Here is a 27598-nt window from a genome sequence, read left to right as displayed (position 1 = left end):
CTCCCCCAAATGGAAATGTGGACATTATTTTAAACAACCAGAGTCTCAACTGTCAGAAGAAATCACCCAGCAATTTAAGAAAGTGAAACTGCTTGTTGAGTTGTTTTCTGGGCTGTTCAGGACATGCTAAGTCTTAGCCATTGGTCGATGCTGGTCAGGTGCCTGTAGAGGATTATCTGCAGAAGGGAGCTTAGAAACACCTGTGTTATTCAGCAATTAATTCTGACTAATAGGAGAACTCCTGCCATTGTTGGCATTTAGGTTTTGTGAATACAGTGTTCTTCTCAGATAAAATATTGAAGTTTGATAATTGCTACTTGAGATAGTTAAAAACATTGATATTGTCTTATTACTAAAGCCATTTACTTTAAAAATTTTTAATCATAGAGAATTGTCTATAATGCTTACATGATTCCACACTACTAAACACCTAAAATGAAAAATTGTACCGAATGTAGTTGCTTGCTAAATAAAATTAAATGTGTAAGAGACTTAAATCTCTCAAGATTTTTAATAGATTAAAAATTATCCCCTCCCCCTCATTATCCTAGTTGTATGAGAAAATGTTTTTCCATTCTATCTTGATTCCACATAACCACATAGGTACAGCTGTGCCTTAATTTTATTTGCCATAAAAAAGGAACATGAATGGGTATAATTCCTGGCTCATGAGATTGTAATGTGAATTTTTCTTATTTTAGTTTATCTATTTTTTATTTTTATTTTTTATTTTTTTAAAGATTTTTTTAATTCATTTATGAAAGAGAGAGAGAGAGAGGCAGAGACACAGGCAAAGAGAGAAGCAGGCTCCACGCTGGGAGCCCGATGTGGGACTCAATCTCGGGTCTCTAGGATCACACCCTGGGTCAAAGGCAGGCGCTCAACTGCTGAGCCACCCCGGGATCCCCTGAATTTTTCTTATTTTAGAGGGATATGTAAGTTACATATATAATTGTATATTTATAAATTATATATAGAATTGTGTACTTATAAGTTACAGAACTTATATATCAAAGAATTATATATTTATTAAATATATTTATTTAAATATATATTAATATGTTTTTTATTTGTATATTTTGTGGCAGAAGAGAGGCCATAAGTCCATACACTTTTGTTTGTTATGTGGGACTCACCTTATTTGTTTTAGTTTATTCATTAGTGGTACAACAAAGATTTACTATGTATAGTATGCTAGGGACTGGGGAATTAAAAGATGCATGATTCTGGCTTTGTTAAGCTTACAGTCTGGGTAAGAGATAGCTCTACTTTTATAGGCTCATAATGACTGACTTTTTTGTTTTTTAAGATTTTATTTATTTATTTATGAGAGACACAGAAAGAGGCAGAGACATATGCAGAGGGAGAAGCAGGCTCTGTGGGGAGCCTGATGCGGGACTCGATCCCGGGACCTCAGGATCATGACCTGAGCCTAAGGCAGGCGCTCAACCGCTGAGCACCCCCAGGTGCCCCCTGACCAACTTTCTTATGCTGTATCTGCTCTACTTTGGAGCTGGAGTTCTCATCCTTCTGCTCCACCTATTGTTTGCCTTGGCCTATGACTTTTCACTTCACTTGCCCTTGGGTTTCCAGGTGTAAATGGAGTAGTTACACATACAGGATTTCAGGGTTTCCTTCTGTTTTTCCATTTTTCTGTAGATTTCACAAAAGTACAAGGGTTTTGCATGCATGCTTGCAATGCTGTGTTCTCTGTAGCCTCCCCATTAAGTGTATCTGTAGATAACCAACCCATTTACCCACCACTTATTTTACAAGTGAAGAAACTGGGGGACAAAGTCAGGTCGCCTTCTCTGAATCGACATCCCACTTGAGTAGGTGAACCAACATGTCTTATCTTTCTGGCTAATGTGCTATCTGTTAAACCACATTGTGCTACTGACCGCAAAGGGGGACTTCCTTAAACATAACTCCACTGACCACCTGTATACATAGTTTCCTTCCTCCTTCCCTGCTTTGGCTTTATGTATCAGCCCTTGAAAAGGGAGTTCTTTAATATTGTTGGTTTGTGTTTCTTCTTTCATCACTGTTCCACTGTGAGGTGGTGGGAGTCTATGCAGGCAAGTAAATTGGAGTTTGTGGAAGAGAAGGAAGAAAATATTTCTGGGAATGGTTATATGAAAGAAGTTGAAAAGGGTTATACTTAGGGGCACCTGGGTGGTTCACTGGGTAAGCATCTGCCTTTGGCTCAGGGCATGATCCCAGGGTCCTGGGATCGAGTCCCACATCGGGTTCCCCGCGGGGAGCCTGCTTCTCCCTCTGCCTGTGTCTCTGCCTCTGTATCTCTCATGAATAAATAAATGAAATTTTTTTTAAAAAAAGGGTTATACTCAGATGGTAACTCTTAAGAACTTTAAAGTGGATTTGGTTAAATAGTTCATTGCAGAAATACTTAAAGCTGTTCTTCAAGTAACTCAATTCAGTATGAATGTATTCACGTTCATAGTCAACCCTAACAGGAGAGAACAGTGTCACCACTGAGAAGGACCTTCTCTAAATCTTCTATAATAGATTATTAAGTTTAACATTTTTTTACAAGAGTAAGCAGATTTTGGGGTTAGTTCAGTCCTGACTAGGATTGATTATAGTACATCATCAAAATAAATGGTAGAGATTTGAATTTTTTTGGAAAAAGAATGAGTAGCTTTATGCTAAAGGTCAAATATGTAATTCAGAATTTCTTTTTAACAGGGTCATTATTTTCACATGTCACATTTAATCACTTTCTAAGGATAGAGGTTGTGACTGAAATATCTACAGGAAACAAAACCAACATCCAGTGGATAAATAGTATATTTCCTGAGGTTCTGGAATCAGCTGCTGTCAGCAGTTTTCTGTTCCCTCTTAATAATAGGGAACTTCAGTAGTGGTCTGCAGCCCATTTCCAAGTTAACAAGAATTTCTTTGTGTTTGCAAGTGAGAGATTATTACCATGGACTTTGGAGCCAGATTACCTGGATTGAAATCCTAAATTTCTTACTTTTGAGCTTGTATAATTGGACAAGTTACTTAAGGTCAATGCCTCACTTTTCTCATCTTCAAACTGGGGAGAAAGTAGTACCCCACCCCAGGTTTTGATGAGTGAATGGGTCACTACAAGTGAAATGGTCAGGACAGCTCCTGGCATACAGCAAGTGCCATATAATCACCTGCAGTTGCTGTAATAGCTATACACACAAGGCAGGTTGCCCGGTCACTCGCTTTTGTCCTTTTTTGGAATGCATTTCAGGGTTTTTGTTCTTGAATCTGACTTTTCCCAGATCCAGACATTTTTGCAATAAGTATAGCTGTGCCATTCTCCTGGTGTTGCAGGGGGTCCACTCTTCCCATTGATCTCAGTTGCATTTTGGGGCTGGGGTAACTGGTGGAAATGCATACGCAGAGCAGGGCTACTTCACGTTCCAGGCATCTCGGGGCCTGTGTTGGTAGGACTCTCATCGGGGACTGTCTGCTCTGAATGTTTTCCCCTGGGTGTGTGTGTTGGTGGAGCACGTGACAGCGTAGTGCTCGTGAGAGACGTACTGTTCCTTCAGTCTGACATTTTCATATACCGCAGGTGGATCTACTATGAAGTTAGAGAAAAGCAAGCCTTAGAGGCTTAATTCCAGAACCCTTTTTCAGGGTCCTGGAAAGTTCCTAGCAATTTTCTACTCATAATTTTGCACTTGAAAAAAAGAGAGCCTTGTACTTAACCTGTATAAGCATCAGGCCACTCGAAATCTGGATCTAAATCGAACTTCAATAAAAAAAAATTTTTTTAAATAACAAACCCTGGATCTGTTTCTGCAGAGCATAGAAGGCTTTATTTGCTCTAATATCTGACCGTGTCTACAAATTCTGTCAGTTAAATACCTGCAGGCGTCTCTGCTGTACGATCACTAAGGAATCAAGCACATTTCTAATTAGCTTATGTTCTTAAAAGTCTTCCTTTCAAGAGCAGAGTGATATATGTCCACCTCTCTTACATTTATTTCTCTTTAATATTTTCAGAGTTGTTTTTATAAAGTACCGTACTTTTCTTGTTAAATGAATTCCTGAGTGTTTATGGTTATAGGTCTTCATAGAATGTTTGAATTAGGTATTGTGAACATATAATCAAGCTCTGGATCTTTATAAATCTATTGTGTAATTAACCAGTATACTGTGCTATTTCTAAATATGACATAGAGGCACAATTTTCTATTGCCAATTTTGCTATAAAAGGGTTATTTTCTGGGGCACCTGGGTGGCTTAGCGGTTGAGCATCTGCCTTCAGCTCAGGTCCTGACCCCGGGGTCCTGGGATCGAGTTCCACATCGGGCTCCCTGCAAGGACCCTGCTTCTCTCTCTGCCTGTGTCTCTGCCTCTCTCTGTGTGTCTCTCATGAATAAATAAATAAAATCTTTTGAAAAGAAAAGGGTTATTTTCTGTTACATTTAATCCAAATAATGAGAAGAAAACAGTTTTTAAAAAGTTAACAAAAATGAAAGCATCTTAAATTCCAAGTACAAATATTCAAAAAGGTGGGTGGGATTAAATATTTCTTTGCTGAGCAAGCTATAAATGGTGTATGCTGGAGGGAAAGATTGATGGGGGATGGTGGAAGAATGTACATAACCGATATCTGCAAATTTTCTGAATCGACTGAAATATAAAATGTAAAGGCAGAGAAATCTAGATTTGTAATTCATAATCACTACCAATTAGTGGGGTAATAAGATTCAAACCTGGGCCATTTCCCCAGACACCTCTACCCTAATTTTCTAGCTATAAACAACAACCACAACAGCAAAACTTCTTACTTGAAAAAATTAATTTAACAAAAATATTTTAAATGCCTCTTTTGCGACAGGTACTGCTCTAGGCTGTGAGACCACAAAGGAGTAGATAAAACATATGTCCTGTTCTCCTGGACTTAAATTTTTAGAGGAGAAAGGTAGCACAAAAGAAGCCAATAAATATCTCCTGCCGTGATGTAAAGCAAAGCGGATAGGAGAGGTGGAGCCTTGCATGCATGTGTGTTTTTTTGTTTTTTTGTTTTTGTTTTTGTAGGTGATGGTGGGAGGAATGGAGATCTTAAAAAGAGCAAGGCAGGCCACATGGAAGCCCTGGGGGAGGGGAAGCCAGGAATGCAAGACCTCAAGAGGGTCAGCAGGTGCTTCCTTGCTCAAGGAACTGCAGAGAGCCTGAAGTGGAACAGGGGTGGGGTGGGATGTGTTGGGGAGGAGGCCCCCAGTCACCACACCCCACGCATGAATGGCTTTGTGGGCACGGAAAAAACTTTGGGTTTTTTCTTTTTTAATGTGATAGGAAGATTTTAGAGGGTTATGAGTGGGGAGTGACAAAATTTGGCCCTTGCACATCAAGACTCTGTGGCACAGGGGGAGATGAATTGGCAGTGAGAAGGTTTGAGGCTTAGTTTCAGCTCTGCTAGCCAATTTGACCTGGGGGAGGTCATTAATCCACTCAGTGCCCCAGTTTCTACCTTAAAATAAGGATTCTGGATTATGCAAATAGTTCACCAGAATCTTTTTCATGGCCAAATATGATTCAGATCTTTAAATAGCTATTAAGTGTCCACCATATTGGCAGTAGTTATTGGCTATGGGGAATAGAAGACCTACTTTCTGCTCAGACTTTGGAACTTCCCTGCTCTCAGCCCTGAGCCTCACCCCTGCCTCTGAGCCGCCATGTGTGGGTGTGTGTACAGTGGTGTTTCACTGTCTTTTCTACCTGCATTTCTCTGATTACTTCAGAGGATGAGCAAGTCTGCATATTTTCAGTGTCCATTGGTATGTACTCTCTTTTGAAGTGCCCATTTAGGTATTTTTCCTCCTTTTGTCAATTAGACTTTCTACTTTTTCTTCTTTATTTTCTCCTTGCCCATATATGCTTTGCAAATACTTATTTCCACTTTGTGGCTTGTGTTTGAAGTCTCCTACTGCCTTTTTTTTTTTTTTTTTGGCTTATTGCGGTACAATACAGATAAAATTTACCATTGTAACCGTTTTTGACTTCAGTGGCAGCAAGTGCATTCATCATGTTGTGTGATAATCACCACTCTCTAGTTCCAAAGCTTTTCATCACCCCAAACAGAAACCTTGAGAAAGTTCTGTGTGCACTTGAGAAGAGTGTGTATTCTGGTGCTTTTAGGTGGAGGGTTCTGTAAATATCTCTTAAGTCCATCTGGTCTGACATGTCATTTACAGCTGACATTTGCTTATTGATTTTCTGTCTAGATGCTCTATCCATTGATGCAAGTGGGGTATTCAAGACTCCTACTATTACTGTATTTCTACCTTTAAGTCGATTAGTATGTATTTTGTATTTGGATTTTGTAGGAGCTTTATGTATTTTGGTGCTCCTATGTTGGGTGCATGAATATTTACAAATATCATATCCTCTTGTTGGAATGACCCTTTTATCATTATGTAATGGCCTTCTTTGATTCTTATTACAGTCTTTGTTTTAAAGTCTTTTTTCTGATATAAGTATAGTTAGCCCAACACTCTTTTGGTTCCTATTTGCATGGATATCTTTTTCCATTTCTTCTTCTTTTTTTTTTTTTTTTTTTGAGATTTTATTTATTTATTCATGAGAGACACAGAGAGAGAGGCAGAGATGTAGGCAGAAGGAGAAGCAGACTCCCTGCGGGGAGCACGATGAGGAATTTGATCCCAGGACCCCAGGATCATGCCCTGAGCTGAAGGCAGACACTCAACCACTGAGCCACCCAGGTGTCCCCCATATCTTCACTTTCAGTCTGTTTCTTTACGTCTGAAGTGAGTCTCTTGGCCCCAGTCACTGAGCCACTTCCAAGGACTCAGCAGCCTCCCCCTTGAGCTTTCTTGCTTCTTGATGCTTCTTCCCCCATGCTGGCTTTCTCCTGCCAGCACCTTCTGCAGGCCATTTCTATCCAGAAAAATGAGTCATATCTTATGTCTGCTATCTGGACTCTCCACTCTCTTGACCTCTTTTCTGATTCAAGTTAAGGGTGATGATCTGCTTCCTGCTGACGCTGAGGACTATATCCATATACGAATTCAACAGAGAAACGGCAGGAAGACCCTTACTACTGTCCAAGGGATCCATTATGATTACCATAAAAAGGTGTTTAAGAAGAAATTTGCTTGTAATGGTACTGTAATTGAGCATCCAGAATATGGAGAAGTAATTCAGCTCCAAGATGATCAATGCACAAGAACATATGCTAATTCACAGAGATTGGACTTGCTGAGGACAACCAGCTGAAGCTTCATGGTTTTGAGTGCTTTTGGCTCACTGAAGCTTAAGTGAGGATTTCCTTGAAATGGGTCAAATTTCCCTTCTGTCTCTTGTCACAAGTTTAAAAACTTCACAGCTTTTAGACTCTTACCATTTGGGATCTGCTTTTAACTTGGAATGGTGTAACTCCTTCATGCAATAAACAGACAAGAGCCAAGAAAAAAAATGTGAATCTCTTGTAGGCAGCATATATATAGGTCTTGTTTTTTGTTTTTTTTTTTTTTTGTTTTTTTTAAATCCAAATAGCCACTCTGTGTCTTTTGATTGGAGAATTTAGTTCATTTACATTCAAAGTAATTATTGATAGGTGTGTACTTATTGCCATTTTGTTAATTGTCTTCTGGCTGTTTTTGTAGTTCCTTTTCTGTTCCTTTTTTTTTTTTTTCTTTTCTCTCTGTTGTTTGATGACTTTCTTTAATGGTATACTTATGTTCCTTTCTATCTTTTATGTATTTACTGTAGGTTTTTGCATTGTGATTATCACAAAGCTTACATATGACAACTTATATATTTTTAGTTGATAACAATTTAAGTTTGATCACATTCTAAAACTCTACATTTTTACTCTCCCCCATGCTTCATGTTTTTGAGGTCACCTTTTACTCTTTTAATCTTATGTATCCCTTACTAGTAATTGTAATCAATTATTACAATTAAGTAGTTATTTTTAATACTCCTGTCTTTTCACCTTCATACTACCTTTGTAAATAATTAACCCATTACTTTTAATATATATGTACCTTTCCAGTGAGATTTATTCTTTCATATGTTTTCTTGTTCTTCATTAGTACCCTTTCTTTGTGGCTCAAAGATGTTCCTTTAACATTTCTTGTAAGGCCATGTGGTGCTTGGGTGGCACAGTCAGTTGAGCAGCAACTTTTGATTTCAGCTCAGGTCATGATCTAGAGTTCTGGGCTCAAGTACCATATTGGGCTGTGCACTTAGTGGAGGAATCTGCTTGAAATTTTCTCTTTCTCTTTCTCTCCCTCTTCCTCTGCTCTTACTTTCACTCTCTCTCAAATAAATAATTAAATCTTGAAAAAACAGGGCAGCCCCGGTGGCACAGCGGTTTAGCGCCGCCTGCAGCCCAGGGCGTGATCTGGAGACCCTGGATCGAGTCCCACGTCAGGCTCTCTGTGTGGAGCCTGCTTCTCCCTCTGCCTGTGTCTCTGCCTCTCTCTCTCTGTCTCTCTCTGCATCTCTATGAATAAATAAAATCTAAAAAAAAAAAATCTTGAAAAAACAAACAAACAAACCCACATTTCTTGAGGCCAGTTTACTGATGATGAACTCCTTTGGCTTTTCCAAAGATTCTGAGAAACTTTGTTGGGTAGAATATTCTTGGTTGGAAGTTTTTTTCTTTCAGCTCTTTGATTTTATCGTGTCACTCTCTTATGAACTGCAAACTGCTGAAACAAGTCTAAATAAATTTAAGAGAATTAAAATCGTATCAGGCATCTGACCAGAGTGGTATGAAAGTAGTGATCAGTTACGTAAAGAAAACTGGAAAAAGCACAAATATAAGGAGATTAAACAAATACTACTGAACTACTAATGGATCAATGAAGAAATGAGAAGAGAAATAAAAAATATGTTGAGATGAATGAAAATAAAAATATACCAAAATTTATGGAATGCAACAAAAAAGTTCTGAGAGGGAATACATAGTGATAAATGTCTAACTCAAGAATGAGAAAAGTTTGAAACAAACAACTTAACTTTATACGTTAAGGAACTAAAAAAAGAAGAACAAATGAAGCCTAAAGTTAGGAGGAAGGAAATAACAAAGATTAGAACAGAAATAAAGGAAATAAGGACTCAAAAAGCAATAGAAAAGATCAGTGAAGAGCTGGTTCTTTGAAAACATAAAATCAACAAAGCTTTAGCTAAACTCATCAGGAAAAAAGAAATCTCAAAGAAATAAAATGAGAAACAAAAGTGCTGTTAATAAGTAAAAACAGAAATACAGAGAATATTAAGAAACTACTATGAACAATTATATACTATCAATTTTTTTAAAAGATTTTATTTATTTATTCATAAGGGACACACACACACACACACACAGAGAGGCAGAGAAACAGGCAGAGGGAGAAGCAGGCTCCTCGCAGGGAGCCCGACGTGGGACTCGATCCCGGGTCTCCAGGATCACACCCTGGGCTGAAGGCGGCGCTAAACTGCCTTCTCAGTCTTCCAAGAAGTAGAAGAGGAAGGAACTCTTCCAAACTCATTTTATGAGGCCTGCATTACCCTAATACTGAAACCGGACAAGAATGTCACAAGAAAAGAAAATTACAGAGCAATATCCCTATGCACATACACGTAAAAATCCTCAACCAAATATCAGTACACTGATTTAGCTGTATATTTATAGTATTATATGCCATGATCAAGTGGAATGTATTCCAGGGACTCAAAGATGGTTCAACATCTTCAAATCAGTCAATGTGATATGCCACATTAACAAAATGATGGATAAAAATCTTTGATCATCTCAGTAGATGCAGAAAAAGCATTGACAAAATTCAACATCCATTTGTGATAAAAACTCTCAACAGGGTGCCTGGGTGGCTCAGTCAGTGAAGAGTCTGCCTTTGGCTCAGATCACCATCTCGGGGTCCTGGGATCATGCCCTACATCAGGCTCTCAGCTCAACTGGGGGGTCTCCTTCTCCTTCTCCCTCTACCCCCAGTCATGTGTGTATGCACACACTCTCTCAAATAAATAAATAAAATCTTAAAAAAACCCACACCTCTCAATAAAGCAGATATAGGGGGAACATATCTCAACATAATAAAGGCCATATATAACAAACCTACAGGTAACATCATACTCAGTAGTGAAAAGCTGAAAGCTTTTCGTCTAAGATGAGGAACAAGGCAAGGATGTCCACTTTCACCAATATTGCTCAACATAGTATTGGAAGTCCTGGCCAGAACAATTAGCAAGAAAAGGAAATAAAAGACATGCTAATTGGAAAGGAACAAGTAAAACTATCAGTATTTGCAGATGACATGACATTATGTGTAAAAGACTCTAAGAGTACATGAAAAAACTGTTAGAACTGATAAATGAATTCAGCAAAGTTGGAGGACATAAGGTCAATAAAAATATCTGTTGCATTTCTACAAACTAATAACAAACTATTAGAGACATTAGGAAAACAATCCTATTTAAATTACAGCAAAAAGAATAAAATTCCTAGAAATCAATTTTATTAAGGAGGTAAAAGACCTATTTGCTGAAAACTATAAGTCATTAATGGAGAAAGTTGAAGAAGATACAGATAAATGGAAAGATATTCCATCTTCATGAATTGGAGGAATTGATATTTTTAAAATGTCTATACTACCCAAAGTGATTTACAGACTCAGTGCAACTCCTATCAAAATTCCAATGGTATTCTTCAAGAAATGGAACAATCCTAAAATTTGTATGGAAACGCAAAAGACTCCAAATAGCCAAAGGAATCTTGAGAAAGAGGAACATAGCTGGAGGCATCACCCTCTCTGATTCCAAACTATATTATAAAGCTATAGTAATCAAAACAGTATGGTACAGCATAAAAATAGACATACAGATTAATAGGGAATAGGATCCCTGAAATATACCTAAGCATATGTGGTGAATTAATTTATGAAGAGGAGCAAGAATATACAGCGGGGAAAGGATAGTCTCTTTAATAAATGGTGCTTAGAAAATTGGACAGCCACATGCAACAGAATGATATTGGACCACTTTCTTATACTATACACAAAAATTAACTCGAAATAGGTAAAGACTTGAACATAAAACCTGAAACCATAAAACTCCTAGAAGAAAACATAGGTAGTAATCCTTGATATAGTCTTGGCAATGATTTTTTGGATATGACACCACAGGTAAAGGCAACAAAATCAAAACTAAAGGGGACTACATCAAACTAAAAATCTTCTGCACATCAAAGGAAACCATCAATAAAATGAAAAGGCAATCTACTGAATAGGAGAAAATATTTGCAAGTCATGTAGATAATAAAGGGTTAATATCCAAAATATATAAATACAAGTCAGTAGCAGAAAAACCAATCTGATTTTTAAAAAAATAGGCAGAAGATCTGAAAATGTATTCTTCCAAAGTAAACATACAAATGGCCAACAGGTACATGAAAAAGATGCTCACCATCGGGAAATGCAAACCAAAATCACAATGAGATATCACTTCACACCTGTTAGAATGGCTATTATCACAAAAACAAGAAGTAACAGGTGTTAATGAGGATGTGGAGAAATGGGAACTTTTGTGCTTTGTTGGTGGGAATGTGAATTGGTGCAGACACTATGAAACAAATATGGAAGTTCCTTTAAAAATTAAAAATAGAACTACCATATAACCCAGCAATTCCAGGGTATTTACCTGAAGGAAAAAACACTAACTCAAAAAGGCATAGGCACCCCCATGTTCATTGCAGCATTATTTACAATAGCTAAGGTAAAGAAACAACCTAAGTAGTCATCAATGGATGAATGGCTAAAGAGGATGTGGTATGTATATATAGTGGAGTATTTCAGCCATAAAAAGAATGAAATCTTATTTGTGACAGCATGGATGGACCTCAAGGGCTTTGTGCTAAGTGAAATAGAGCAAGACAAATGCTGTATGAGTTCTTTTATATGTGGAATCTAAAAATAAAACCCAAAACCCAACAGTGACAAGAAAACCAAGCTTATGGCTACAGAGGACAGATTGGTGGTTGCCCAAGGTGGGAGTTTGGGGTGGGAGAAATGGTGAAGGACAGCAGGAGGTGAGATATTTAAAATCATTTAAAAATAAAGTGATCGGGAGCAAAAAAATTCACACCCACACTTAGAATTCATAGTTTCTCTTGTTTTACATAAAAAATTCATTAAAGCATCTTTTGAAAGTAAAAACGAGCCGCTTCCCATACATTCTGTGAGATGATCCATTGGTTCCTAAATTGCAGTAAAATTCTCTCAGCACTAAGATTCACAAACATTGCACAAGAGTAAATGAGGCTTCCTGAGCATGTCAACATGTAGCTTTCACCTTTATCGGGATACCTGCCCATCACCAGAAATATTTTTTGTTTTTATTTAGAAAGAGGTATAGACTCTTGCTAATTATTTCTAGTCCCTCAATTTAAATTATTAAGCTCTACTTATAACATTCTGCCCTTTTACCTCTAGCTTTTGAGAGTCTTTATGATTATCAATTTTAAGAATCAGGAGTCAGCTAACTTGAGGTCTCATGCTGGTTTGGTCTTTGGGACCAGGGAGTCACATGATTACTCTGAACCTCAATCATTTGTACCTAAATAGCAGGGGCAGGGGGAGTAACATATGCCTTACCTATTTCACACAGTTGTGAAAATCGTATTAAAAAAACATTGATGAGAATATTTTGCATCTTAAAAAAAAGTTTTATTAATGCTCATTTGATTGCCATTATCTATCAATCATCTGAAAAGTCAGAAAATATTAGATCATGTAAATCCAGATGGCACAAAATTACATAATTAACACTTGAAAAAAAACTACGTATAGCTTTGATCATTCCTCAAAACAAAGGAAGGAAGGAAGGAAGGAAGGAAGGAAGGAAGGAAGGAAGGAAGGAAGAAAGAAAAGAAAGAAAGAAAGAAAGAAAGAAAGAAGAAAGAGAGAAAGAAAGAAAGAAAGAAAGAAAGAAAGAAAAAGAAAGAAAGAGAAAGAAAGAAAGAAAACAGCTGGAAGCTATCTAGAAGGTGACTAAAATATTCAAAGGGAAGAGCTGCCCATGTAAACACATATACTAAATATTATAGAATCCTAAAGATGATACAGTGAGGGCCAGGAGAGGAAAGCAATGGATTAAGAAGAAGAAAGGAAGAAAAGAAAGAAAAGAGGAAAGGAAAAGAGAAAAAAGAAAGAAAGCTCGATCATATGCGTCAAGCCGTCAGTCCCTATTTCCCCCTCCTCCTGGCCCCTGGCACTGGTCTGCCTCCTGTCCTTATGGATTTACCTCTTCTGAATATTTCATATAAATAGACTCATATGGTACTTTTTGTGTCTGGCTCCTTTCACTTGGCATAATGCTGTCAAGGTTCATTCATATTGTAGCATGTATTAGTGCCCCTTTCCTTCTTATGACTAAATAATATTCTGTCATGTTTTCATTCATCCATTGATGGGTATTCAGATTGTTTTCACCTTTCGGCTGTTGTGACTAGAGCTGCTCTGCATATCCATGTACACATTCTTGCGTGGACCTATGTTTTCATTTCCTTTGCTGGGCCATTGGCTAACTATGTGTGACATTTTGAGGAAATGCTAGGCTGTTTTTCAAAGGGGCTGCAATATTTTCTATTCCCCCCCAGGCATGTATCAGGGTTCCAATTTCTGTACATCCTCGGTGAGATACTTGTTATTATCGGTCTTGTTGATTCTAGCCATCCTACTTGGTGTGAAGTGGTAGCTTGTTGTGGTTTTGATTTGCATTTCCTTTATGGCTAATTGTGTTGAACATCTTTTCATGCAGCCTATTTCTTTTAAAAATGCATATATACTTGCCATCTTTGGTTAGCCCCCCCTCCCCAAAAAAATACACACACATACACACACACACACACACACACACACACAACCACCTATCTGAGAGGAACGAAGGGCACAGTGGTGTCCTAGTAAATGTTTAGCAATGATAGTTGAGGGAGAAGCTCTGATTTTCAGCGTTTGCTGAAAATAGTATAGTCCAGAGACTATGCTCCCACCATGGCAGATTGCCAGCCACCAACAGGACATTGAGAGTGGAACAGGGGAGTGGTATGCACAGTAGGCTCTCATGAGCTGGCATGAGCTGACTAGTGCATCAGTGGAGCAAAGTGAGCCTCCTTAGGGCTCCCTGGTATTGTGCAGGGTGGGCACTGCCCAACTGTAGGGCTGCCATTCACATTAGTCTCAAGAGGAAAGGATATAATATCATTGAGTGTCTACCACGTAGATTTTTTTTAATTTTTTATGTTTTTTTTAAATTGGAGTTCAATTTGCCAACATATAGCATAACACCCAGTGCTCATCCCATCGAGTGCCCCCCTCAGTGCCCGTCACCCAGTCACCCCCACCCCCCGCCCACCTCCCTTTCCACCACCCCTAGTTCGTTTCCCAGAGTCAGGAGTCTTCCATGTTCTGTCTCCCTTTCTGATATTTCCCACTCATTTTCTCTCCTTTCCCCTTTATTCTCTTTCACTATTATTTATATTCCCCAAATGAATGAGACCATATAATGTTTGTCCTTCTCTGATTGACTTACTTCACTCAGCATAATACCCTCCAGTTCCATCCATGTCGAAGCAAATGGTGGGTATTTGTCGTTTCTAACGGATGAGTAATATTCCATTGTATACATAGACCATCTACCACATATTTAATGTTCACCACAGTGTGTTTTTTTTAATTTTTATTTATTTATGATAGTCACAGAGAGAGAGAGAGAGAGAGGCAGAGACACAGGCAGAGGGAGAAGCAGGCTCCATGCACCTGGAGCCTGACATGGGATTCGATCCCGGGTCTCCAGGATCGCGCCCTGGGCCAAAGGCAGGCGCCAAACCGCTGTGCCACCCAGGGATCCCCACCACAGTCTTTTGAAGCAGATTTTACTATCTTACTGTCAGAGAAATCCAAGGGTTAGAGAACATGTTGATTAACTCATGATTCACAACTGAATAAGCATCAAAGTTGGGATGTTCTTCATTTATTCATTTATTTATTTTAAAGATCGATTTATTTATTTTAAAGATTTATTTATTTTTTTAATTTAAATTCAATTTGCCTCCTTAACACCCATCACCCTGGGGGATCTTGTTTCCTTAAGTAAAGATTTTATCTATTTATTTGACAGAGAAAGAGAGAGAGGGGGGGAGAGAGAGGGAGAGAGTACACAAGCAGGGGGGAGCGGCAGGCGGGGGCAGGGGGAGAAGCAGGCTCCTCACTGAGCAGAGAGCCCGATGCAGGCCTCCATCACAGGCCCTGGGATCATGACTCGAGCCAAAGGCAGACACCCAACCGACTGAGCCACCCAGGTGCCCCCAAAGTTGGGATTTAAATCAGGTCTTTCTTACTCTAAAACTTACACCAAAAAAAAAAAATAATAAAAATAAAACTTACACCAGTTCGTCAATGGCTTCAGAGGGATGGAGGGGGTGTCTCCAAGACCACTCTCAGGTTCCATTCATTGCTGGGGGGACTCACAGGACTCCCTGTATTACTATCATTTATTACAGCAAACACAAAATCAGCAAAGGGAACAGGCACAGGGGGTCAAGTCCAGAGGAGACCAGATGCAAGCCTGCGAGAGCCCTTCCTCAGTGGAGTCACATAGGACATGCTTAAAACCTCCAGCAGGGAACTGTGACAATGTGCGAAATATTGTCTATCAAGAAAGCTCATTGGAGACTCCCTCAGTGCCCAAGGCTTTTTTTTACTGGGGACTGGTTGGGGATAGGGGCACCCCCTGTCTAGCGTGTACCAAAATTCCAGAGTCCCAAAGGCCAAGCAGGTGCTCAGCATAAGCCACATTGTCTGTAGCATCGATTTAGGCACAGTGAGCTGTGCTCCCAGTGCTGGGAATGGTGGGAGCTTCTCAGGGCCTGCGTCCCCCGATGCCAACCAAGGGCCTGCTGTCGCAACGCAAGGAGGCCTTTCTAAGAGTAGCAGTCTTGCTCAAGCCTGCACCGTTAACTCTTCTCAGCACGCTAACTAAATGCAAAAACAGAAGATTGAGAAAAGTCCAGAGACTGGGCCTGTTTGTGTCTTGTTGCCTCTGCCTCCCCCTCCCAGCGCCTGCGTACAACTCGACGTGTGGTGGGTTTCTACTAATGGCTCACGGAGCTGTGCACGTCCTCAGTCTGATACTCTGCTTCTGTGTGTGTGTGTGCACGTGTGGGTGCTGCCTGCAAATTTCTCTGTCTTGACCCAGATCATGCCCAGTTATGACCGTGTAGCCCCGGCATCGCACTGTGGCCTGGTGACCCGACTCTGAGCTCTCAGCGACTCTTCTGCCCCGAGATGGAGGCCTTGGTTCGACACACCGAGCCTTGCGATTTGGGTCTCCGGTGGAAACATCGTTTCTTTTGTTCCAGTGCCCCAGACACACTGCTTCAGACTCACTTTTACATCGGTGTACTTTGGCTAAAAGTGGAACGGTTTCCTGCACCTGGCCGCCTCCTCCGCGTCTGGGTCCCGCGATGGGCTCACACGTTCCTGTTCCCACGGGCGGGGGGTGACCGAATTGTGTGCACGGTCCCCGGTTGTCACAGGCACCTCCAGGGGGGGCTTTGCTCTGGAGGAACAGATCTGGGGAAGAGCAGACCAGGATACCATGAGCTGACTAAGACCTGGGTTCCCTTTTTTTTTCTGGGTTACCAGACAGACCGATTAAAGAAAAGAAAAACAACTTACCTTCTCTTTGGCCAGTTATCTCAGTTTTCAAGTGAAGTAGAAATTATTTTCTTGCCTATGGTTTTGCATAATTATTTTTCCACTAACTTCTTTAATATAATGGCTGGAAATGTTCTTTTTTAAGAGTTAAGAAAAGCAAATTTTCTTTCTTTCTTTCTTTCCTTTCTTTCTTTCTTTCTTTCTTTCTTTCTTTCTTTCTTTCTTTCTTTCTTTCTTTCTTTCTTTCTTTCTTTCAAGATTTTATTTCTTTATTCATGAGAGACACAGAGAGAGGCAGAAACCCAGGCAGAGGGTGAAGCAGGCTGATCCCAAGACCCCAGGGTCACGCCCTGAGCTGAAGGCAGACACTCAACCTCTGAGCCCCCCTGGGGGGCCCATGAGAAGTGAGTTTTCTGAGTAAAACCAGAAACATTGGTTCTGATGTTAGCCCGTTGGTGTCCAAATCCCAGGCTCTGACACTCACTAGTGTATATGTCAAGATTAAAGGGAACCTTCAGTACTTTGCACCCCAGTTTCCTCTGTGACATGGGGACCCTAGTGGTTACCACCTCCTAGGGCTGTTAGGGGACTCAGTTGAGATATGCATCTAAAACCTGCACTAAATGCTGTTAGGGTTAGACCCTCAGGGAATGTAAAAATCTGCTCTTTTTGACTGCTTCTGCTGCTTTGAGTGCATTGAATCCCTTACCCTGGGCCCCACACTCCTTTAAAACTTTATGGAATTAACCACGGAAACCCTAAGATTGTTGTTTGAAAGAAGCTCTCGTGCGCTCACCTGACAACCAGCCACCGTGTGCTGGAACCGGCCAGGCCAGGACGGCGCCTGCGGCTCTGCCCTGGGAGCTGGGCAGCCCCTGACTGGGCTCCTGGTTTTCTGGCGGAGAAAGGAGGCCACTTCTCCACCCCTTTCCCAGCGGTGCCACCCCCTCCCAGTCTCGAGTCTCCGAGCCCCCTCCTGCCAGGCCAGACTCAGAACATTCTTCCTTCCTTCCTTCCTTCCTTCCTTCCTTCCTTCCTTCCTTCCTTCCTTCCTTCCTTCCTTCCTTCCTTCCTTCCTTCCTTCCTTCCTTTTCTTCCTTCCTTAAAATAAGATGATTTATTTATTTATTTATTTTTAAACTTTTACTTTTTTTAAGATTTTATTTATTTATTCATGATAGAGAGAGAGAGAGAGAGAGAGAGAGAGGCAGAGACACAGGCAGAGGGAGAAGCAGGCTCCATGCAGGGAGCCCGACGTGGGACTCGATCCCGGGACTCCAGGGTCACGCCCTGGGCCGAAGGCAGGCGCTGAACCGCTGAGCCACCCAGGGATTCCCAAGATGATTTATTTATTTATTCAGGAGAGACAGAGACACAAGCAGGGGGAGAAGCAGGCTCCGTGGGGGAGCCCGATGCAGGATTCGATCCCAGGACCCCGGGATCACGCCCTGAGCCAAAGCCAGACGCTCAACCCCTGGGCCACCCGGGTGCCCCCTGTTCCTTTCCCCTCTTTCCTTTTCCTTCCTCCGGCTTCCTGTGTCTCCTAGATCCTGCTGACGCGCTCTTAGGGCCGCAGGTGGAAGTGATCCCCTGCCCCTGTGAGAGCCCCAAGCCCTCTTGCTCGTGCCACGGGGAGCTGGCCTTTCTTTCCTAATGCGGGCTTCCTTTCTGGCTGCTCGTTCTTGTCTCCTTCGGGAGTTGGCCTCCCTCGAGGGTCCATTTCCATGGCCTTTTCTCTCGCTCTGGACTCGCTTTGGGTGGCATCATCCCTTCCGGTGGCTTTGGGGACGGCCAGTGTGTGCTGATGACTTCTCCAGTCCGCATCTCCCAGCCTGATAGCTATTCTGTGGTCTAAGAGGTTGGTGGTTTTTTTTTTTCCTTCGCATCTCAAATAATTCGAAATATCTGAAAAGAAATTCAAGCTGTCCCCGCCGTCTCCAGCTCAGTGACTGTACCCTGTCCACCCAGTCGCTCGTGCCGGAAGCCTGGGAGTTGGTCTGAACTGACCCTTCTCCCTCCGCCTCTCTCATGTCTGGACCCTCGACAGGCTTTGCCGATTCTATCTCCCAAATATATCTCACTTTGGCCCTTCTCTTCATCTCTTTACCACCGCGATCCAAGCTGCCACTGCCTCCTCTTGAGTGAACACAGCAGCCTCTGTGTCGGTTAGTTTTGATTGAGGTTAGAGAGCACATAGGACCCCTAGATTATAGTAGCCTAAACAAAACAGATTTTTTTTTTTCTTTTTCAATATTGGTGGGGTGGGGGATTGTTGTTGCTGTTGGTGGGAACGCTGGAAGCAGGCTCTCCTGTGGCGGCTCTAACCCAGGGATCTTGGATCCTGCCTCTCCCTTCCATCATCTCTAGCTTATAGATTTTATTTTGGCTCGAGATGACTGCCGGAGTTCCAGCCTTCTCTACTGTATTGCAGGCTGGAGGAAGGAGGAATGGAAAAGCAAGAAAGGACTCTTCCCTTCTGAGTGTGAGTGAAGTCCCTTTTTACCAGCTTCTTGCCGCACACAGGACTTCCACCTAGAGCTCAGTGACCACGGTGTAACCGCATGGCCCGTACCTGGCTGCAAAGGCAGCTGAGAAACAGTGTCAGTATCTTTTAGTCTCAGTATCAGCGTACCCAACAAAAAGTCGGGGTTCCATTATCGATGAGAAGGGGGTACTGGGGGCAGGCAACTGGGAATCTCCGTCATGTCCTAAAAGGCCCCTCTCTTCGTGCGTGCCCTCTCTGGTCTGTTGTACCCAGAGGCCATAGTAATCTTTAAAAAACACAAATATGATCATGTCCTTCCCCTGCTTTTAAAGCCCTTTGGGAGCTTCTCATTTCCCCAGGTCAAATCTTGAAAGTCCTCAACATGGCCTGTGGTCCAGCGGCTTGCCCGCCTGTCGGTGGTCATCAGCTGTCCCTTCCGCTCCTCGCTGCAGCCTGCCAGCTCACCAGTGCCTCTGTTCCTGGAAGGCATCCTGCTCCTTTCCATCCTCACAGCATGTACATTTGCTGTGTCCTCCGTCGAGAACGCACGCTTCCCCTCCCTCCACTGGCTGACATCCTCGGGTTTCAACTTAAATATCACTTCCTCCGTACAGTCTTTCTGATCTTCCAGTTTAGATCCGTTTTCCCTGTAGAATTTCATCTTTCACTTTTACTTTGTTATCACCTCTTTCTACATAAAAAAAAATTGTTTTCAGTCTCTCTGTAATCTGTAAACTTCACAGGGCAGGTGGGGGGGGGGCATTGCGTAGCAACCTGTGGCGAGTAATCACTGGTTGTTGAGTGACTGAGTGGGATTTAGGTTCAAGGATGTATATATCAGGTTTATTTTGAATCGCGCTACAGAGAGGGAAGAGAACGACCGAAGGACAGGTATCTGCTATGGAGTCAGATGCTCAGAATCAGGTGCAAGTGAGAAGCTGGGATTCGAGAAATAAATCTGAAATCGTCAGATCTAGTCCGCTTAGTGCCCTTTGTCCCACAAGGAGGCAGCTTCCTGATGGGACGTGCAGTGGGCTTTGAAGCCAGACAGATCTCCGAACCTGATCTGTCCTTTACCAGCTGTGACATGGGACGGTTGATAAAACCCTCTGAGTCTCATTTTCTTTGTCTACCATTGGAGAAAATACCTGGCCTGCAAGGTCATTTGTATGTGAGTATCTGGCAGGTGGCAATATTGCAAATTTTTCTGTCTGATTGGTTAAAAAAAAAAAAACCAAAACCCACCAACCTTAAGAAGGAAGATATTCCTATTTTAAAAGCAGAGACAATGAGAACATTCCTTCTGTCACTTTCTGGTCCTCCAGAGCATACATCCTTTTGCATTGCGAACATAAAAGATTGCTGTTTGGTCTTGGGAGGAGAGGGATTTGGAGATTTTTGTAAGCCTTTTTTTTTTAATTAAATTAAATTAAATTAAATTAAATTAAATTAAATTAAATTAAATTTTTTTTCACTGTTTTTTTTTTTTTTTTTTTTTAATTTACAGGATCTTCCATAGTGCTTACCACGTATCCTGCAGGGTCTGTGGGCCTCCTAGTCATTAACTGTGATCCTTTTAACTTTGTCAGGAAGATACAGTTGTCATTCCCATTTTATAGCTCAGGAAACTGAAGTCCTGAGAGGTCCAACACCTTGCTCCAGATTTCACAGCAGCTACTATGAGCCCAGCCCAGGCTGTCTGATTCTCAGACTCTGAACTATTACACTGCACTGCTTCTGGGTTAATTCTGTGACTTTCTGGCTAGCTTAATGTGTATTTTACGTAAGGATCAGACCCATATTAATCTTTATAGTCATTAGACCATGAATTAGCCTCTAGGGAAACCTGATGACTGGGAAAGGTGTGTTTTTATAAAACTACTATTACGTTCTGTAGGAAGAGAAACTTTGACCAAATTTTGACCAGATGTGCTCTCTGCTGTTGTGTGTTAAGGCTGTGAGTTACCAGAGATTAACTGTTTCTAACGTAAAAAGGAAGTGCCAATATAAGTCGCTTGCTGATTCAGTATTGGTTTCATACTGTAAGACAGAACTAAAATAACAGCTTCAAAGAGTAAAAATAGCACAGTCACATGAAGCATCAACCGTCCTTCTTAAAAACAGAATTGTAAAACCGTAAAGGTTACTCTCTCTCTCTCTCTCTCTCTCTCTCTCTTTTTTTTTTTTTTTCCTGGTTGGAAAGAGTAGATATTGATAGATACTGGTCGGTTCTATTGTGTCCTGTCATTTTAGGGTACTGATATTTGTCAAAGCCCAAGGAATAATCTCATTCATACTCATTTTATTTTATAAGTCAAATTTGATATCATTCCCAGAAGATCTTTCTTGGAGCCTAGAAGGTGGGTATGAGGGACTTGCCTTAAACAAAACTAGTGGCTTTTGCCTTTATTTTCCCTATGGTTAATATGGTTTGAAAAAAATACTCTATGGTCAGCCTGGGTGGCTCAGCAGTTTAGCGCCTGCCTTCAGCCCAGAGCGTGATCCTGGAGTCCTGGGATCGAGTCCTGCATTGGGCTCCCTGCATGGACCCTGCTTCTCCCCCTGCCTGTGTCTCTGCCTCTCTCTGTCTCTCATGAATAAATAAATAAAATCTTTAAAAAGAAATTTAAAAAATATTCTAATAGCTAAATTTATTGAGCACTTAACCATTTGTCCATTTTGTTCCAAGAGCTGAACATGACGTGACTTCTTAAATTCTTATGACAAATGCATGAAGTTATTTGCTATCATTCCTTCCCATTGCGTAGCTAAGGAAACTGAAGCAAAAAGAAGGGAAGTAAAAAAAAAAAAAAAAAAAAGTGAAGTAACCTGTTTGAGGAGACACAGCAAGTAAATAAGTGGCAGAGGAGTCAGGATGTAAACTCAAGCTGTCTGGCCACAGAGTTTTTGCCCTTAAGCAGTTAAGAGCTCTGTTGCAGAATCCTGCTGGTTCTTAGTCTAAGGAAATAATAGGATATGTAAGACAAAGTAAAGTGGTTCATCCTTTAATTTTGTCAACAAGCTACCCAGTTTTTCTTCTCTCTGAAGAATAGCAGCACCCCAAATAACAGAGCCAGGCTTAGCTTTCCTTCTTTGGCAGTAGTTAAAATATAATCACATGAGGCCACAGTTCCTCATTGCCTGGAAGATTAATAATGCAACTCCTTAGCACCACATGCAGAGCCATTCATAAGATGATCCCGATTCAGCCTCTCGATTTCTTCTCCTGCCTCTCCGGCCTGCCCCTCAGTGCATCTCAACACACCACACCCTGACATGCTTGCAGTCCTCAAACCTGCCACGCTCTTTTGCAACTACAGGCCTTTGCTTGTGATGCTCTTTTTTGTACAATCTTCTCTCCTTTCTTTGCTGAGAAAACTCTTATTTGTGATTCAAGGCTCTGCTCAAAGAGGCACCTTCTGATGCAGCCTTCTCTGACTCTTGTTCTGGAGGAATTAACGTCTTCTTCATTTCCTTATGAGTAATCATTTCTTCCCAGTCACTGGAAATTCCTTAGGGCGAGAGCAGCAGATGCTACATAAATGTTGTCCAGAAGAATGAAAAGGGCAAGGTGGCAGCATCAGGGAGACAATAGAAGGCGTGAGACTATTTCAGTTAGTTTCTGACTTTACTTATTATCTTGTCTATGGGCCATATAAGATATTTGATTTGGGGACATAAACTATTCAGTGTGACCTGCTTCCATCCGTAACTGGGAATAAAAAGTTTGCACATTGGACACCTGGGTGGCTCAGTGTGGAGCATCTGTCTTTGGCTCAAGTTGTGATCTTTGGATCCTGGGATCGAATCCTGTATTGGGCTCCCTGCGGGGAGCCTGCATCTTCCTCTGCCTGTGTCTCTGCCTCTCTCTGTGTCTCTCATGAATAAATAAATAAAATCTAAAAAACAAATAAAAAGTTTGCAAACTGCAAAGTTCATAGTCGCGGTAGCCATGATACACGCAACGGTGAAAGACCTATCAAGTTGGTGATCAAAATAGTGTATGACTTAGAAGAACTGCTGTTATTCTAGATGAACTGATTTTTAAAATTTGTCTAACTTAAACCTAATTCAAATTCCAGCATTTTCCTGGGTCGTCAGTATGAATTATTGACTGGGTTCTGACTGCGCTGAGTGCTGGTGGTGATCACTACAGGGGGGCACTGTTCCCATTCTCATGCATTGCTCGGTCTGTTATGGGCATCGGGTACCTACTGAGAGCCCCACACATCGTAACTACCATTATGATTAAGTAGAAATTAGGAACAGTACAAACAGTTTGTATTTCAGAGTGTGAGGTGTGTGAGTAGGACCAAAGTGTATTAAATATGTGAAATGTAATTAAGTTGAACAATCAGGAAACACCACTCTGATCGTTTTGGACTGGCAGTTTCTTATGGTTTGATATATTACCTTAGTGAATTGATGAGAAATGCCACCTCTCTTTCTGAATCCACTTAAAAGCCCGTGCATGGTAATATGGAGGTTTCAGATCTACTCACTGGAGTTACTGTAGTTAGACTCCTACGCATTCCTGGAAAGCCTCCCTAGGCTGGTTGGTGTCTGGGTGGTGTGATGTGCTTCTGTCCTTCCAGAAGGGAGATAAGGGAATGAAGAAGAGAAAACCAAGCAGATATCGTCCCCATTGCAGGTGCTGGTGGACTCGCAGAGAGTGGACTGGCTACTTGGGCCACGGGGATCCTGTATTTGGCATTGGGAGAATCTCTTAGAATGCATTCGGCGACACGAATGAACTTTTGCCAGAGTATTCGAGAGCTGATTGCATTAGCAATAGCGAAGTAGGAAGGGGTGAATAGTGTAACGATGGCCCCCAGCTGTGATAGCCACGAAGGGCCTGGTGGAGCAACCTGGACTTCTGTGTCTCCATTTGCCCTTGGTCAGTTGTTTGACCTTAGTGCCTTATTTACTCCATTGCAAAAAGCAGATGGCTAAATAACTCATTACTGCAGCAGGGTCAGCAGTTCTAGAACTAATTGCTGAGCCCTTTCAGATTGATGGATGCAGGAAGCTGTGTACCTGTGACCTCGAGAGCAGTTGTGTGAACATCTGGGATTGTTTCCACTTCTGAATCCCAGTGTACCCATTACCACAAATGTAGCCCAGGCTTTATTAGTGGCGACGAAATGATGTGATGATCTCTGCCTTTTTACCGATTCGTAATGGGTGCTGCTTGTGTTCTCACAAAAAATTTTTTCACTAGAAGATCCTACAACTTTGATCATGATTTTCAAAAATGTAGGGGTGCCTGGGTGGCTTTGCTGGTTAAGCATCTGCCTCTTGATTTCAGCTCAGGCCTTAATCTCAAGGTCATGAGTTTAAGCCCTGTGTGGAGCTTCCCTTTTTTTTTTTTTTTTTTTTTTTTTTCAAAAAGGCTTTTAAGAAAAATGTGATGGAATGAAGTATTTTTTTGCCTTTTATCACAGAACGTTTCAAATGTACTCGAATAGGCAGAGTGGCACAGTGACCCCCATGTACCAGCACCCAGCCACCTTAGCCCTGACTCACACTTCACTCCACCCTCATTGCCTTGTAGCAAATCCCACCGCTCCCATTACCTTGTAGAAGTCATGTCATTTCTTCTACAGATGCTTCAGTACCCATCTCTAGAAGATAGGCAGCATCCATCTTACATAGAAACTTATAATACTCTCACCCCAAAACATAATCAACAGAGCTTCCTTGATGGCGTTATGCACCCAGTCATCGGAAGAAATTATTTAAAAAATAATTTTATCTATAGAGGGTTCCCAGTCGAGAGGTTGTATTACAAAAGTTTTCTGCAAATTATTTGCAACACAAAGTGAATATTCCTATAGAAACCATAGTAAAGGAACGATTAGTACCCATTAGGCCCACAGAAACCCATAGTGAGGCCATTCTGCATTTTCCTTTGAGTATCTCTCAGAGGGGAGAGTCACAGTTCTTCTCTTACTAGAGACCTCAGACTAAGACTGATGTTTTGTCTTTTTTGCCCTTGTTCTTGTGGTGATTTCTTCTCCACACCTCCCTCCCCATCTTCCTTCCTCCCCTCACCCTCTCCTCTCTCCCATTCCCACCCCCCCAGGCTTGGGTAGAAGCAAAAGGAAGGTATTGTTCCCAACGTGGCTGATTGTCTTCACTGAGATTTAAAAAAAAAAAAAAAAAAAAAAAAAGGAAGAAATGGGACTGGCCCTGTGTAGAGAAGCTGCCAATATGTGCAGCTTAACATTTGAGAGATTTAGAAAACAAACTGCAGAGTGATCCTCTTAACACTTGAGAGAACTAGAGAAGTGTAGAGAAGTTGATTTAAAGACCAAGTTAATGTTCTGTTTTGGGGGGATCCTAGCAAAGCTTAGTTCAGTTTTAAATAATTCGCATTTCCACTTCCTACGGGTGTGCAGGCAGCTCTGCCCTCCCTGCTCATGTGGGGGGGGGTCTCTTAGTGGAGGAACTGCTCGGGTGTGGGCAGTGAGGAAGGAGCGTCCTGGGGGGCCTCCCCACTTTGCACCTGTGCAGAAACACGGTGCTGTGTCTCAGGCCCAGCGTGGCCTCGGGTGCGGCTGTGGGGCGGCCGCCAAGGGCTTTCCCACGTCCAGGGCTGCCCTTCTCCGCTCTTGGCTTTCATCAGCCCACTGGGCCGTGACGGGGGTGCGGGGTCGGGTGGGCATCGTGCCGCTCGTGCTGCAGGCAGAGGCCACAGAGGTGCCACTGCGTGTCTGCCAGTCGCCACCACCACCCGCCACCTATCCCGGAAATTGCACTTTCTGTCCTGCCCTGTCGGCTACCTGACCCTCCCCCGCGTGAAGCTCCCAAAGCTTCCCTCTCGCAAGTGCCTTTTAACAAGAGATCATGTTTGTGTGATTCTAGGTATTTCCGCTGTCATAAAGATAGATAAAAGTGTCACTAAAAAAAGCCTGCACATGTGACGTGTCTGCTGGAGAGCCTCGTGCGTGTGCACACACGCACACACACGCACGTACACACGGCTCTCAGCATCCCTAGTCCTGACACCAAGTGCTGCTGGTCGGTGTTAACCCCCAAGACACAAGAACCGACAGCAGAGAGATTTGCAGTGACGTAGCCAGTGATCACCATCCGTGGTCGAGGACGGATCCCTTGACAGTAGACGAGTGCCTCTGACGGTGGTGACGGGACCTTCACTGTGCACTGGGTGTTCACTGGTGCAGCGTTCGCTGGGCTGGGCAAGGGGCCGAGGGAGCAGGGCACCTGCGACCGGCTGCCTGGCCGGCTCCCGAGAGAGCTGTGGCAAAAAGACAGGCAGCCCAACTGTCCTGTGAACTCGGAGAGTCCGGTAGTGGTTCTGGCTGAATAATGCAAGTTCAATCCAAGGAAGTCCTGCTTAGGACTGCAGCCCTTCTGTTCATGTGTGTCCTCACTGGCTCATGACTTGCTCGACCGGGGTCAGTGAGCACCTGACCCGCGCCAGGCTCATAGGCCAGCATCGTGTAGGTGCTGCGGGGCAGGGTGCCTGTCCCTTCTGAGCTTCCGGTTGGTAGCCTTCACCATGCCTGCCTCAAAGAGGGGAGTAATGAGAGAGAGAGAGAGAAAGAGGAAGGAAGGAAGGAAGGAAGGAAGGAAGGAAGGAAGGAAGGAAGGAAGGAAGGAAAGAAGGAGAAAAGAAAGAAAAAAAGAAAGAAAGAAAGAAAGAAAGAAAGAAAGAAAGAAAGAAAGAAAAGAAAGAAAGAAAGAAAGAAAGAAAGAAAGAAAGAAAGAAAGAAAAAGAAAGAAGAAAGAAAGAAAGAAAGAAAGAAAGAAAGAAAGAAAGAAAGAAAGAAGAAAAAAAGGGGTAGGGCCAGGTACCAACTTTGGGGGAAGATGTAAAATCAATCCTACTTCTCCATTAGGAATTCATTTAATGCTGGATGAATTAGACGGGCAGATGAGTTGTTTGCAAATTGGAATAAATGCCAAAGTGAGGTTGTTTTGCTTCATCTTGACACCTCTCTTTTTCTCTCTTGTTGAATTTGTTGGTTTTTCTTTTTTTTTTTTTTATCTATTTTTTAAAGATTTTATTTGAAAAAAGAAAAAAGATTTTGTTTGAGAGAGACAAGCGAGACAGTGAACACAAGCAGGGGAAAGCGGCAGAAGGAGAGGGAGAAGCAGACTCCCTCTGGAGCAGGGAGCCCGACATGGGGCTCGATCCCAGGACTCTTAGGATCATGACCTGAGCCGAAGTCAGAAGCTTAACTGACTTGAGCCACCCACACATCCCTGAATTGTATTATCTGATGAGTTTTGATATATGTACACACCTGTGAAGCCATCACTGTAATAAAATAATGGACACATCCATCATCCCCAAAAGCTTCTTCGTGCCCCTCTGTAATTCATTACCTCTCCTTGTAGTCCCACTTTCCCTAGGTATTGCAGATCTGATTTTTGACACTATAGATTAGCATGT

The 27598-nt window shown here is 42.1% G+C and overlaps 1 protein-coding gene and 1 pseudogene across 4 annotated transcripts in view; both read left to right on the top strand.

Moving 5' to 3' along the window:
- TEC (tec protein tyrosine kinase) overlaps nucleotides 1-27598 on the top strand; it is a 132575-nt gene that overhangs the window by 58980 nt on the left and 45997 nt on the right. The window lies entirely within an intron of this gene.
- Nucleotides 6936-7289, top strand: LOC140604330 (eukaryotic translation initiation factor 1 pseudogene; annotated as a pseudogene).

The sequence above is a fragment of the Canis lupus genome, chromosome 14 (genome assembly GCF_048164855.1).
Source record: "Canis lupus baileyi chromosome 14, mCanLup2.hap1, whole genome shotgun sequence".
NCBI lineage: Eukaryota > Metazoa > Chordata > Mammalia > Carnivora > Canidae > Canis > Canis lupus.
The sequence above is the reverse complement of the archived record's forward strand: the minus strand, read 5'-3'. Positions and strand labels throughout refer to the sequence as shown.